This window comes from Mus caroli, chromosome 16 (genome assembly GCF_900094665.2).
Source record: "Mus caroli chromosome 16, CAROLI_EIJ_v1.1, whole genome shotgun sequence".
In the NCBI taxonomy this organism is placed as follows: domain Eukaryota; kingdom Metazoa; phylum Chordata; class Mammalia; order Rodentia; family Muridae; genus Mus; species Mus caroli.
The window spans coordinates 46593458-46606112 of NC_034585.1; the positions used below are offsets into that span (position 1 = coordinate 46593458).

The 12655-nt window shown below is 41.5% G+C and overlaps 1 long non-coding RNA gene across 2 annotated transcripts in view; it reads right to left on the reverse strand.

The window, feature by feature from the left end:
* The window catches only part of LOC110311504, a 16547-nt gene extending 10035 nt beyond the window's left edge, over positions 1-6512 (reverse strand). Inside the window, exon 1 of one of the 2 annotated variants that reach the window (XR_002379965.2) lies at positions 6494-6512. This is a non-coding gene — a long non-coding RNA (uncharacterized LOC110311504). Of the gene's footprint in view, positions 1-422; positions 589-6493 lie in introns of those variants that run through there. The other variant, XR_002379964.2, reaches the window with a different exon arrangement.
* Positions 6513-12655: the final 6143 nt, after the last annotated feature.

The window sequence follows — 12655 nt, forward strand, 5'->3', positions numbered from 1 at the left end:
GGTTGTCCTGGAACTCACTCTGTAGACCAAGCTGGCCTTGAACTCAGAAATTTGCCTGCCTCTGCCTCCCGAGTTCTGGGATTAAAGGCGGACACCATCACACCCTGCATGAAGAGATTTTTTTTTAAAGAGAAATTAAACTCATTTTTCTTCTCGAGTAGTTTATGGAATGCCTTAATATTTGTACCACCTAATAAGAACCATAGATTAAATTAATACACAATGTTAAAAAAAACTCAAGAGAAATGAAAAGCACCACCTTTAGAAAACAGTTTGTCACCATCTTCACTGTTGTGAAGAAGTTCTCCCAGCTAGGCCTTCCTAGAAGAATTTCAGGTCCGCAGCTCCTCCCACTCACCCGGTGTCCACCACACCCCTTATCAAGACCATGCATCCTGTTTCCACACAGGCCCCTGGTTTACCTTCCCTAGCTCCTCTCAAAGGCTTGTGCATGGAAGAACCCTGGCCCACAAGTCCAGCCAACCAGATCCCAGTCCCAGGTGTGTTAGTAAGAATATATTCACAATATTCCTGGCACCAGATATGTGGAGTTGTCCCCACCAACAGCCAGTTTCTTCCATCTTGCACATGTCCCCTTGCCCTTCTGACGAGTTGTGACAGCATAAAGGCCCTGGTCAGAACAATGAATGCTCTTGGACTTCTCTGTCGGAGCCATGAGCTAAAGAACTTTCTATTGTTTGTCAGCTATCCAGACTGTCACTCTGTTACCCAAACTGTGAAGTCCACCAGGTAGAACATCAGAGAGGGTGAGAAGCCCTGGCCCTCCTCATGGCTAACCCCCACCTGAAAACCTCAGCACCCCTTCATTTAGGGTTTTCTTTTTCTTTTTTTCCTTTCTTTTCTTTTCTTTTGTTTTTCTTTTTCTTTTTCTTTTTCTTTTCTTTTTTTTTTTTTTGAGGGATTTCGTCATGTAGCCATGAAAACCTCAAAGTTCTAGGAAACTGCAAACTATTTGGAAACTCTGTGCCAACCGTTACAGCCAAAGGTCAGACTTATTTCTTCCTGTGTCACAATTTCTCGGCTAAGAATTTCCTGTGTGGCTTTTGAGTCACGGTTCATCCTGGGTTTTCTCCGGCAAGGTGATAGAGTTATGTTTTCCCTCCTGTCCAGTCACTTTTCTTTTACCTTCTGTAAAATCTTCTGCAGGGTACGCTACCCATGAATCCCAATGTGCTAGTAAAAGGACAAAATATTCATATAGCCACTGGTAGTGATGGGATATTCTAAAGCCTCCTAGTGCTAGACATGCATGGTTGTGAATCTCCTGCCAATGTGGGCATCAGCTTGTAGTAGGATTCTAGAGTCAGCTCCTACCACCTCTGAAGCCGGTTGTTTGATATTCAGAAATTTTGAGAGCTAGGTAACTGTTGGTAACTTCCCACCAGCCCATTGTGAGTGTTTACACCACAGGAATAGAAAAATCACTACAGATCAGACCTTTAGACAAACAGCCAGTTTACTCACATACCGCTGACAACAGCAGTTTAATGTTCTGCAAACCAAACTTAAATCAGGAGATACGTAACAGTATTTTAAGGTACATATTTAAGCTACATTATTATCATATTGCTAGTTGAATTAGGCCAGATTTGTAAATTATTCTTCAAAAAAATCAAGTCTACATAAAGCCACTCTGCGTGTCAGATGTGTATCCCCTGAACCATTTTATTGATACTATTCCATGGCCCTTCCTAAATATCACCTTTTACTGCTTCTCAAATCAATAGGCTAAAGCAGTCCAGGCATCTTGCTACACGGTAGATTCAAAGATCATGCTTGTACAACTGAAATAATGTAGAATGCACAGCTAGTCCAATTATTTGACTATAAAAAAACTAATTTAGCTCACTGCATCATTGATCCATTTAATTGTACAGCAGCTTCCTATTGATAACAGGAAATAGCCCGACCCAACTGTGCTGAAAATGGAAATGGCCGGTTTTCCATAACCATAAATTTAAATAAGGATTCTACCTTATGTGTGGAAACTAAAAAACAAAAATCATAACCAAGGTGAGTTCAATATTTCTTATTTTTACTGATCTCTTTGTCTTGCATATGACCTGATGGCTTGCTTACTTTCTGGGCTTTGTAAGTCATTAAATGTTAGCCTCTGTTTGAGCTCATGACTTAGTGTTTTATTTCAGATAGATACTGTGATGAATCTAAGCTATCATATTCATTCTGCCCTTGGGAAGCATTCAGCAATCCCTCAGCATCGCAGAGGATGCTGGTGACCTAGAAAAACTACTTTCTGTGGTATTTCTAAGAAGCCTCTTGGTTCAGGCAGCTCCTGTTCACTACACATAGGTAGTGTGGGTCAACGAACATTTGACAGATAACCACTTGTTTTGCTGCAGTGTGAGATATTAAAGGAGCCAAATGCAAATGAGGTGTAATCGCTTCCTTCACCAGCTCACAGTCCAGTGGGAAAGATACACACACACACACACACACACACACAGAGTGAGAGTGAAAGAGAGAGAGAGAGAGAGAGAGAGAGAGAGAGAGAGAGAGTTAAAATGCTTATAACAGTAAGTTTTATGATAGACAAACAAACTGGAGTGAGAAAAATCATTCTAACTTTGAGAAAACAAAGGATATTCATAAGATTAGAACTGAAAGATGATAGGAATCCAATATCAAGGAAAATAGCCAGGCAGATAGCAAGAGATGAAATTATGAAGGTGTGAGTGGACATCATGGGGTCACAGGGGTGGGTGTTGACAGAACACTACAAGAAAAAAAAAAAGATAAAACAGAGTGACCTGTAAGAAAAGTAACCCAGCAGAAAAGGTTTACATAGAAAATTGACACGATATTAAATTATGATAAAATGATAAAGTTACATATGACAGAACATTGTTGAACAGATATGTAGAATTGAGGCTTCTAGAAGTTTTCAAGTGGAAGAAGCTAAGAAGTGCCAGGATACAGAACCTGAATGAGAGAAGATGCAAGAGTAGAAAGAGTGGTGAGGTCTCTGCACTGTGCTAAATATATTATTGTTATGCTTCAGAATTCAAATGTCCTTTGGAAAGCTGTGTGTTAAATGCCTGACCCTCAAATTAACAAGAGGACTCCATGGAGTAAGAGTGCTTGCTGCCAAGCCTGATAACCCAAGGACAATCCCTAGGACCCGAATGGTCAAAGGAAAGAGCCAACTCCTCAGACCTCTAAACAGTGGCACAAGTTGACCCCCAACACAAACACATACACACTAGAGGTGGAGGAGAGAAGAAGGGAGGGGGTAGGTGGAGACAAAGACGGATATATAGCAAAACTTGGTCTGAACCTGACACCTCAGTGGGAGGTGTTAGAACTCTGGAAGGTGAAACCTGGCTAGAGATGGAAGTGTGTTGGTGGTAAGCCTCTGAAGATTGAAGTTAGCCTTGACACCTCTCTCTCTCTCTCTCTCTCTCTCTCTCTCTCTCTCTCTCTCCTCTCTCTCTGTATCTGTGTGTCTGTTTATGTGTGTGCCTGTGTCTCTGTGAGTGTGTCTTTCTGTGTGTCTCTCTGTCTGCCTCTTGTGCCTTCTCTCTTCTCCTCTCTCCCTCTCTTCCTCTCTTTCAATGGCACAGTGAGGCTTTATCTAGGATCCCTTCTTCATCATTATCATATCCAGTCATATCCACGACTCAGAAAACACAACAACCACAGATCTCTGAAACTAAGTGCAATATTTTTTTTTTGTATAAGTTGTTTTTCTCAGGTACTTTTAAAACAATATAATCATGAAAAGCTGACTGACACATCTATGGTGTCACGTTTTATTGTGTAACTAAAGGGGTGTTATTTCCATTCACACTTATGAAAATGAGACCAGAGTAGCTAAAACAAAGGATATAAGCCCATCATGTCTTGTATATGATACAGGAGGGCACAAATAACTCAAATTGCTTATGATGTCAAAATATTTCTCAAGTTACAATTACCTTTGATTGAGTGTACACTGTTTTATAAGAACCTTTATGTGTGTATCAAACCATCACAATAGTTTTAACAGAAAAAACAAACTAGAAATGTCAAAATTATAAAACTTTCCCACACAGAAAATGCAGAGGGATTGGGGATGGGAGAGAGGAATGAAGAATCCTGTCCATCATGACAGGACAACACACACGAGTTACCCATGAGCAATTACGCAGCACACATTTGAAAGTGCCGGTGGTAACTGACTCTGGCGGGGTTTAGCCAGCCTTTATGTCCAGGAGCATTCACTGAGAAGGGCTTTTAGAACAGAGGTTGACTATTCTAGCATTCTGTATACACTACCATTGACTCTTCTCACATAAAGCCTACATACAGCACAGGGACTTCTAAAGAGAAGGGACTGTATTTTGTGTGATAAGAGAGACCCAACTCATTGTGAATGCCGTTGAAGTTGATTGGAAGAATCTGCAGGGATACGGAAAAAACAAAAACAAAAACAAAGTATCTTCCATGAAAGGTCTGTGTGGGGCAGTTTAACGTGAAAAATCATAGGACAACCTGACTACAAAGTTAAATGGAATGAAAGGACCTGGACCAAGTTTCCACTTTTCCAGATGAGGCCAACAGAGCACAGAACATATCTGCCCAGGGATATCCTGCTTAGCTCCAGAATCAAGAAGTGGCAGTCCCAGAATTTGAGTCAAGGAACGATAAACCAGGGATCAGAGTAGGCCTGATACAAAATGCCAGAGTTTGAGGTAATATCAGCATGCAGAATGAGAATCAGAGATGCAGTCTCCCCAGGCCCAATGCTGGGGGGGGGGGGGGGGAATTGAAAGTAAGAAGGGATACGATAGTGGGTATGATTCCCCCATTATCAAACTGCGCATGCCCCTCAGAAACCCCATGTCAGCATGAGCTTTTCAGATGACACAGCTGGCCTAAAAACGCTACGTTAGTAATATTCTGACCTCTTGGTTTAAATAGATGCTATTTGGTCAAATCTCACTGGGACTGACTCCAACACACACGAGTTACCCATGAGCAATTACGCAGCACACATTTGAAAGTGCCGGTGGTAACTGACTCTGGCGGGGTTTAGCCAGCCTTTATGACAGAACAGAGTCAAGGCTAGAGACAAGCTTTTTCTACCTGGGAACTGCATCTTGAGCTGAGAGTGAAACTGCTCTAAAATGCACAGGACCACGGGCTGAGAATCCCTGCTCTGAAGGGTTGCTCAGAGGAAAGAGAGGGCTGGATCTAAGAGACAAAGTGAGGACAATGTTGCTTCCTAAATCATCCGTGTCATCTCCCCTCATGTCCTAGGTATCACATTATTCTTAGCTTTGCCTTGAACGGAGCTTCAAAAGGAAAACCCCTTCCCTGTAAAACAAGAGCAGCCCTGCCCTATCTCAGGGAGTTGCATGGGAAAATGGGGTAGCTGTCCCTGCCACCTGTGTTCCTTGGAACCACCCCCCAATGCTGGAGCCCTGTTCCCCCTTCCCTGAGGTTACACATCTTACTCATTGTGGTTTATTAAGCCTTTGATCTTATCATCAAACAGAAGCAGGGTTGAGTGAACTGGGTGAGGGTGATTTCATCTGGTGGGAGAAAAAGGGAAAGAATCAAGCCGTTGGTTTCCCAATCAGCTTTTACCGGACGGTCGGGACGTTGGAAAGGTGTTCTTTGCCTCTGCCCTTTCGTGGTGGAGAAAATTGAGGCAATCAGGGGAACTGAAATGCCTTCTTCAGTTTCCTTCTTGTTGCTGAGTGTTCAGGAATATCTCATGGAGGCAAAGAAGCAAGACGATGAATCATTTGGTGCTACTTATTCTAATATTGGAGCATACCAGTTGAATCCCCCGAGAGAGGTCTGTGGCTTAGCAGTTCTACTTCAGCGTGGCCATCGCACCTTGCCCTTTATTAGACGCGGCTTGGTGTTCATGATGAGAGCGGTAATCATGAGTTTCTGCTCCACAGACCCACCTTTCCTATCAACTAGCTTGTATGGGTTATCTAAGAAACCCACATGGCCTTCAGAGCTCGTTTCCATTACACACAGTAGCTCTCTTAGGGCCAAGGGATCCAGGAAAACTGAGAAGCCATGGAGAAGCTAAGTGTTTCTGAAACCGTATCCATTATCTTCCATTCCGAAGAAAGTGACCGGCTTTGGCAGGATGGCTTGGAAGCTGTCCACGTTGTCTCTGGAAGTCAGGTGCAGCTCAGGGGAATAAGTCAGAACATCCGGTACATTTTGCGCCACCCAGGTGCTCACTGATAATCAGCTTCCCATGCCATCCTCTCTCCACCACCACAGGACATATAGGTTCCCAAGAAGTCCACTTCAGCTTATTACGCATGTGGTTGGTTGCACAGGCACTTACACACTAATATTCAGAAGAGGAAAATTTCCCTTTAGCATCCAGACCTAGTAAACACTGTACTTCAGCCCTCCCAGCTCCCTACTGTTTCCTGGAAACGAAAACAATTGCGATTCTGAGTACTAAACACGGTGAAAGTGGATCTTACAAATGCCTTACCTGCTTTACTCTCTGGCGTTCTCTGCCTGGTACTGTAGGCGGTTAAGTGGAACCCAGGGAATTCTCACTTGCCTACTTCCCTCTGAGCACAGCCAGAGCTGCCAGATAAACAGACCCCACTTAGCCAGCCACTGAAGTAAAAAGTAGAGCAATAGATTATTTTCCTATTATGTTTCCCTCGAACTCTCACAAGAAACATAGTATCAGGCTCCTGAGACCATCCACAGACCGTGGGTCTGTCCCCAGGAAAGGAACATATTCTGGTAGGAATTGAGCTTTGCACTGGTCCTTTGGTATGTCCTAAATCTTCCAGGTTTGAGAAAAATTCCTCCCTTCCTGTCTCAGTTCCATGTGAACCAGCTGAATATAGATTTTTTTGTTTACCCCCAGAGATTTTTAGACAGGGTCTAACTACATAGCCCAGGCTAGCCTGGAACTTGCTATGTAAATCAGACTTCCCTTAAACTCCCAGAGATATACCTGCCTCTGCCTCCCCAGTGCTGGGATTAAAGGCGTGCGACCACCATGTCTGACTCTAAATATACTTTCTGATTATGCTGATTGCTGCTCTTGGCACATTGGCATCCTTAAGTTTTGAATTCATACTGCATTATATATATATATATATTATACTTATACTATATATATATATATATATATATATATATAGAGAGAGAGAGAGAGAGAGAGAGAGAGAGAGGCATGTATGATTGCTGTATATCAAAGTAAAAAATGTACCTATGTTAGTGGTTTGTACATTTATAATGATTTAATTGAAGGCAGGAACTTCTGGACTAATCTAGTACGCCTTCTTTCACAACATCTCAATTTTCTTTATAATTTGAGAAAATATTCTGGGTAGACATCAATAATAATCTTAATCTTTAATTGACGTTCTGCCGGACATATTTGTGAAATAAAGTTATTCACTGAGCCATGAGATGCATGAGTCCCGTTCTGTATTTGTGCTAAAGTCACTGACATGATTTCCTGAGGACAGAACTGAGGCTCCTGCTTAAGGACACGCAGTCATTTCAGGTGGCATCAGAGAAAAGCAACTCCCCAGCCTGGAAGACCTGGCTCTTCCTGGGACTGGTGCATCCACCAGAATGGAGCGAGAATTTATTTTTAAAAAAAAATGTCTGCTGTGTGAATAAACTCTGAAGTTCCCAGCAGTTCATCTGTAAGAAACTAAACCAGAATACTAAAAATGCATATGCACTCAAAACCTCTGAAAAGTTCATAGATGTTGACTGAGACACTTAAAGCAGTTGTTAAGATAGTCTACAGCAAAACTGGTCTCAGTTTAAATGTGCTCCTTTAGCTTAGTAATTCTACAACCCAAGTTTATCAAGAACTTCAGGCCTGAGGAGCTCAAATAACATTTGACACATCTGTCATTAATAGTTGTCACCACACCCTCTAAGGGTGTGGATGTAGGTCTTTATCTTCCCATTTCAGTTGGATACGTGGCACAAAAAAAGAAGCAGTGGTGTGTGTGTGTGTGTGTGTGTGTGTGTGTGTGTGTGTGCATGTGAATGCGTATGTCTTAAAAAATTCTACGCCTGCTTGGTTTTATCACTGTGTCACCCATGTCTGACTCGAGTTGCTCTCCCTTATAAGAGAAAATGCTGACATAAAATGAAGAGGAGGCTGTCATTTCAGCCTGATGTCCCCAGAGTGGGAGTCTGATCAAAATAATAAGCTCAAAGCCCCAAGCTATGATAAAGAGAGGTTGACTAAAGAAACATTGTGTACTGGCCCGGATACTAAGATGTCTTTGAAAACATTAAAAATACAGACATGTAGTGCTATTCGGTGGCATTAAAACCTAAACCACACCGTGCAAAGCCAGCTTAGTAATTCAAGCAGGGACCACCCAGGAGCCGGGCTTTCAGATTTGATTTCTGTTGTAATCATTGGACATGATCTTGAGTGTCCTGGTACCAATTTTTGCAATTCTGACATGTCACAGTCTTTCATTCTGAAGAATCTCTGAGTTTTCTGTTTTTTGTTGTGTTGCTTTTTTTTTTTTAACAAGCCAAAGGCACGTAACACTAGCAATCCCTGGAAAGACTATGAGAAGTGTCCTGCACCATAAATCTGTGCTTGTTCAATCCTTACCACCAGTGTAGGAAACATTTATAGGAGGGCACCACAGCTTCCTAAAAACTAGTGTTGCGCTTGTAAGAACTTGACTTCACTAATGGGAGCATCACAAAAGTGTTGCCTTGGTTTGTCACTGCAAAAATTTAGAAATAAAGTAGGGGATCATGAAGAAAAGGCTGCTTGGGTAGAATGCTATCTATCTATGTAATGGGTAGAATGTTATCCATCCATATGATGGAATATAAGTCAGCTATAAAAACAAGGTGAACATGATCTTTTAAAACAATAAAGACTGGCCCCCAGGATAGCCACTGGCTCTTACTATCTTTCTGTCCTCTTTCACAATGATCCCCGAGCCTTAAATGCATGAGTTGTATTATAGATATATCAGTTGGGACTGGGTTCAACAAGTCTGCATTTTGGCCAGTTATGGTTTTTCTTTGTTCTGACCTCTCTCTGTTGCAAAGAAATGGCTTGGTAAGAGGCAAGAAATTATGCTTATCTATGGATAATAAGAACCAGTATTTAGAATGTAATTAGGGATTATGTTGGTTTACTAAAGTGATTCTCTTCCATGATTTTACTAGCCTTGGGTTGCTGGCTTGTTTCCAGTAGCAGGCATAAGTTCCCTCTTGTTAAGTGGGCAGGAAGGCCAATTAGAGAGATGTTTGTTACCACGAAGGTATGTGTACCCTATTGAACCCTTAGGATGGTATCGTCACGTTGACTGTTGCTGTGGTTTATAAGCATCATAGCTGGGTAGAACTATTGGTTGCTTTCATGCTTTGAAAGCTTGCATGGTGTCTTCTGGAACCAGCATTACCAGTCATCAGGGAAGAGGCTTTCAGATTAGCTCCAGCTCAAGTCCTCTGGGCCCTTTTCCAAAGTCAGCAACAGAGACTTAACTTTTCCCTCTGGCTCCAACCAAAAACAATGGCACAATAGCACACAATAATAAAAAAATAATAAAAAACTATTCTAAAATTTATATGGAACCACAGAAGACATAGATAGTCCAAGCAATCTTGAGCAACAAGAATGCTAGCAGGATTACCATTGTACTTCCCCAGATATGTTACTATTATTCAAATATGATACTAACAGTAACAAAAGCAGTATGGTATTGGCATAAAAACAGACATACAGACCGGTGGGAGAAAATAATGAGTACACATAACTATAGATACTTAATATTTGACAAATATGCTAAAACATCCATGAGAGCAAAGAAAACATCTTCAACAGAAGGTGCTGGGAAAACTGGATCCACATGCAGAGAAATGAAATTAGATTCAATCTGTATTACCTTACGCAAAAGACTGACCACACAATGGGAAACCTGAAATGCAGAAACTGCTGGAAGAAGACATAGGCAGTAGTCTACATAATGCAGGTATAGGAAAGGACTTTCTGACTGGGACTCCATTTTCACGAGGTTTAAGGCCAACAGCTGAGAAGCAGAGCCTCATAAAACTAAAACAAAGAGAGAAATAAAAAAGAGTGTGGGTCAGTGTGTGCATGTGCATGTGGGGATCAAAGGTTGATGTTAGGTGGCTTCCTTGATCTGATGATCATCCGCCAACCTTCTTGTGTGAGGCAGTCTTTTATTGAACCTGGAGCTCACGAGCTCAGTGATGAGGCTGGCTGGTAGATGAGGTCCTCGGTTCCTCCTACCCTCCCTGCTGCCCAGTCAAGTACTGGAGTACAGCTCATTCTGCATAGCTAAAGAGACAATGAAGCAGGCGAAGAGGAAGCCCATGAGTGGGAGCAAATCTTTGCTAGCTACAAATATAAATATAAATATCCAGAATTTATAAAGAACTCACAAGACAAAGAGTCAAAAAAATAAAATAACCCATTCAAAGAGAAGGGCATAGGATCTGAAGAGAGAGTTCTCAAAAGAAGAAATTAAAATGACTAAGAATTATCTCAAAAAAATATTTGTTTTTACTAGCAATTAGAGAAATGTAAATCACAACCATTTTGAGATTTCATCTTCCTCCCGTCAAAATGGCAAAGGTCAACAAAGCAACCAACAAGAATTGCTAGAGAGGGTGTGGCCGACAGGGACCCCTCAATCGTGTTGGTGGGATTGAAAACTGGTGCAGCCACTCTCTCTAGAAACCAGTGTGGAGAATCCTCAAAAAGTTAAAAATAAATCTACCCTATGACCTAAGTATGCCAGTCACTGGCATATGCCCAAAGGACCAAACATCCGACTTCACAGATACTTTCTCAAGTAATGTTCATTGCTATCCTACTCACAATAGCTGGGAACTATCTAAATGTACGTGAACCAATGAGTGAATAATGCAAACGTGCTACATATGTGCAATAGAATATTGTTTAGCTGTAAAGAAAAATGAGATTATGGATTTTCCATGTCAATGAATGGAAATGGCAAAGATCATATTAACTGAAGTAATTCAGAATCAAAAAGACAAAACATCACATGTTCTCAATCATCGGAGATCCCGAGGTCCAAATATTCAGATGTGATTATGTATTTCTGGAATAACTGCAGAAACCAGGGAAGTGAAGAAGGACCTTGCAGTGAGGCAGGAAGAGAGAGAGAGAGAGAGAGAGAGAGAGAGAGAGTAGCAGGACATATGTGATCTAAGAAGGAAAGGAGCTTTAACTAGGAAGAAGAAAGGAAGTCAGTGCAAAGGAAAGAGGAGGGTAAAATAACATTAAGGATGTCTGGAAAAGTCAAAAGGGACCATTACTATGAATTATCTATGTAAAAATACCTATAATACATGTAAATGTGTGTATTCATATAGTGTAAATTAAATTTTCCTATCTGTGCTGATCTTCTTGATGGATTCACATTAAGTGCTAGGGCCTATTAGCATAGCCTTTTCTATGTATTTCCTTGTGGGAATTAAATAAAGTAGGGTTCTTCTTGTTCATCCCCCTAGAAATGTCCCTTTTGATTTCAAAAGACCCATTTTCATTTAATAGGCTGAAATTCAACAAATTCTATTTGTTGCCGTCGTCCGATGCATTATTCTATAATGCTCAGGACAATTTCCCTCTTTGCTTCCAGTCACCAAGGAGTTTTGATTACTGATAGCAAATGCCTTAAATCCATCACAGTAATTACACAAATCAGTTTAAAGTTTCCCTGCTTATAATAAAGATGACTTGGACTCTATACCTTCCACCATTAAAACCACCAGCCATCGTCTTCACAACATCGTTTTATCTATAACTTCTTTCTCTTAGAAATACTCATACAATGATCACTCTCACAATGATCACATCCTCATGACAAATTCTTACAGTTCTTTTCTTTCCTCCTGTCCTCCATCCTCCTTCTATCTCCTAGCTTCTGATCAGTCTCTTGTTCTCTTTACATCTGCATCTGAGGATGAGGTTGTGTTTATTTGTCCATTGTTAAGTGGTATACTCCAGCCCAGATCTTAGGGGTACCATTGTGGTTTTTTATGCCTTTCCTCAGCCATGCTTTTATTTATCACCTTCTGCCCTTCTGCAGTGCTCGAAACTGTGTGGAATCATCCATGCCTGTCACAGGTGGAGAGCTATTATTATTAAAAGTGGATTCAGTTCCCTGTTGGCCTCTGGCATGCATGGTTGCCCACATACTGTCTCTGGAGGATTTTTGTATTTCGTTCTAGTTTGGAGACATTTCTACATCCATTATAGATGACACCATCAAGCTCAATGAACATCCCTGGGATGATTGCCTGTAGTGACCAACTATTCCATCTGCCAGGAACTGTGGGTTTCCAGAATGAAGGACTTTTGGAGGTAAATGTGAACACTGTGAAGAAGACCAGGATATATTGCCCACTCAACCTCACCATTTCCACACATGCTGCCTAGGGTACATATCCATTCCCCAAACCTGTCACCTGCACCCTTACTAAAGAGCTTCCTTCCTTCCTTCCTGTGATCCAACCCTCTGCACTTGCTCCTCAAAGTGCAAGAAGGAAGTGAGAGTCTGTGCATCTCTAGGCTACTCCTTCACCAGTAACTGAAGAGTAAGGTCATTCGAGTTCTCCAGAGTCTTTGACCTTGATGGTGAAC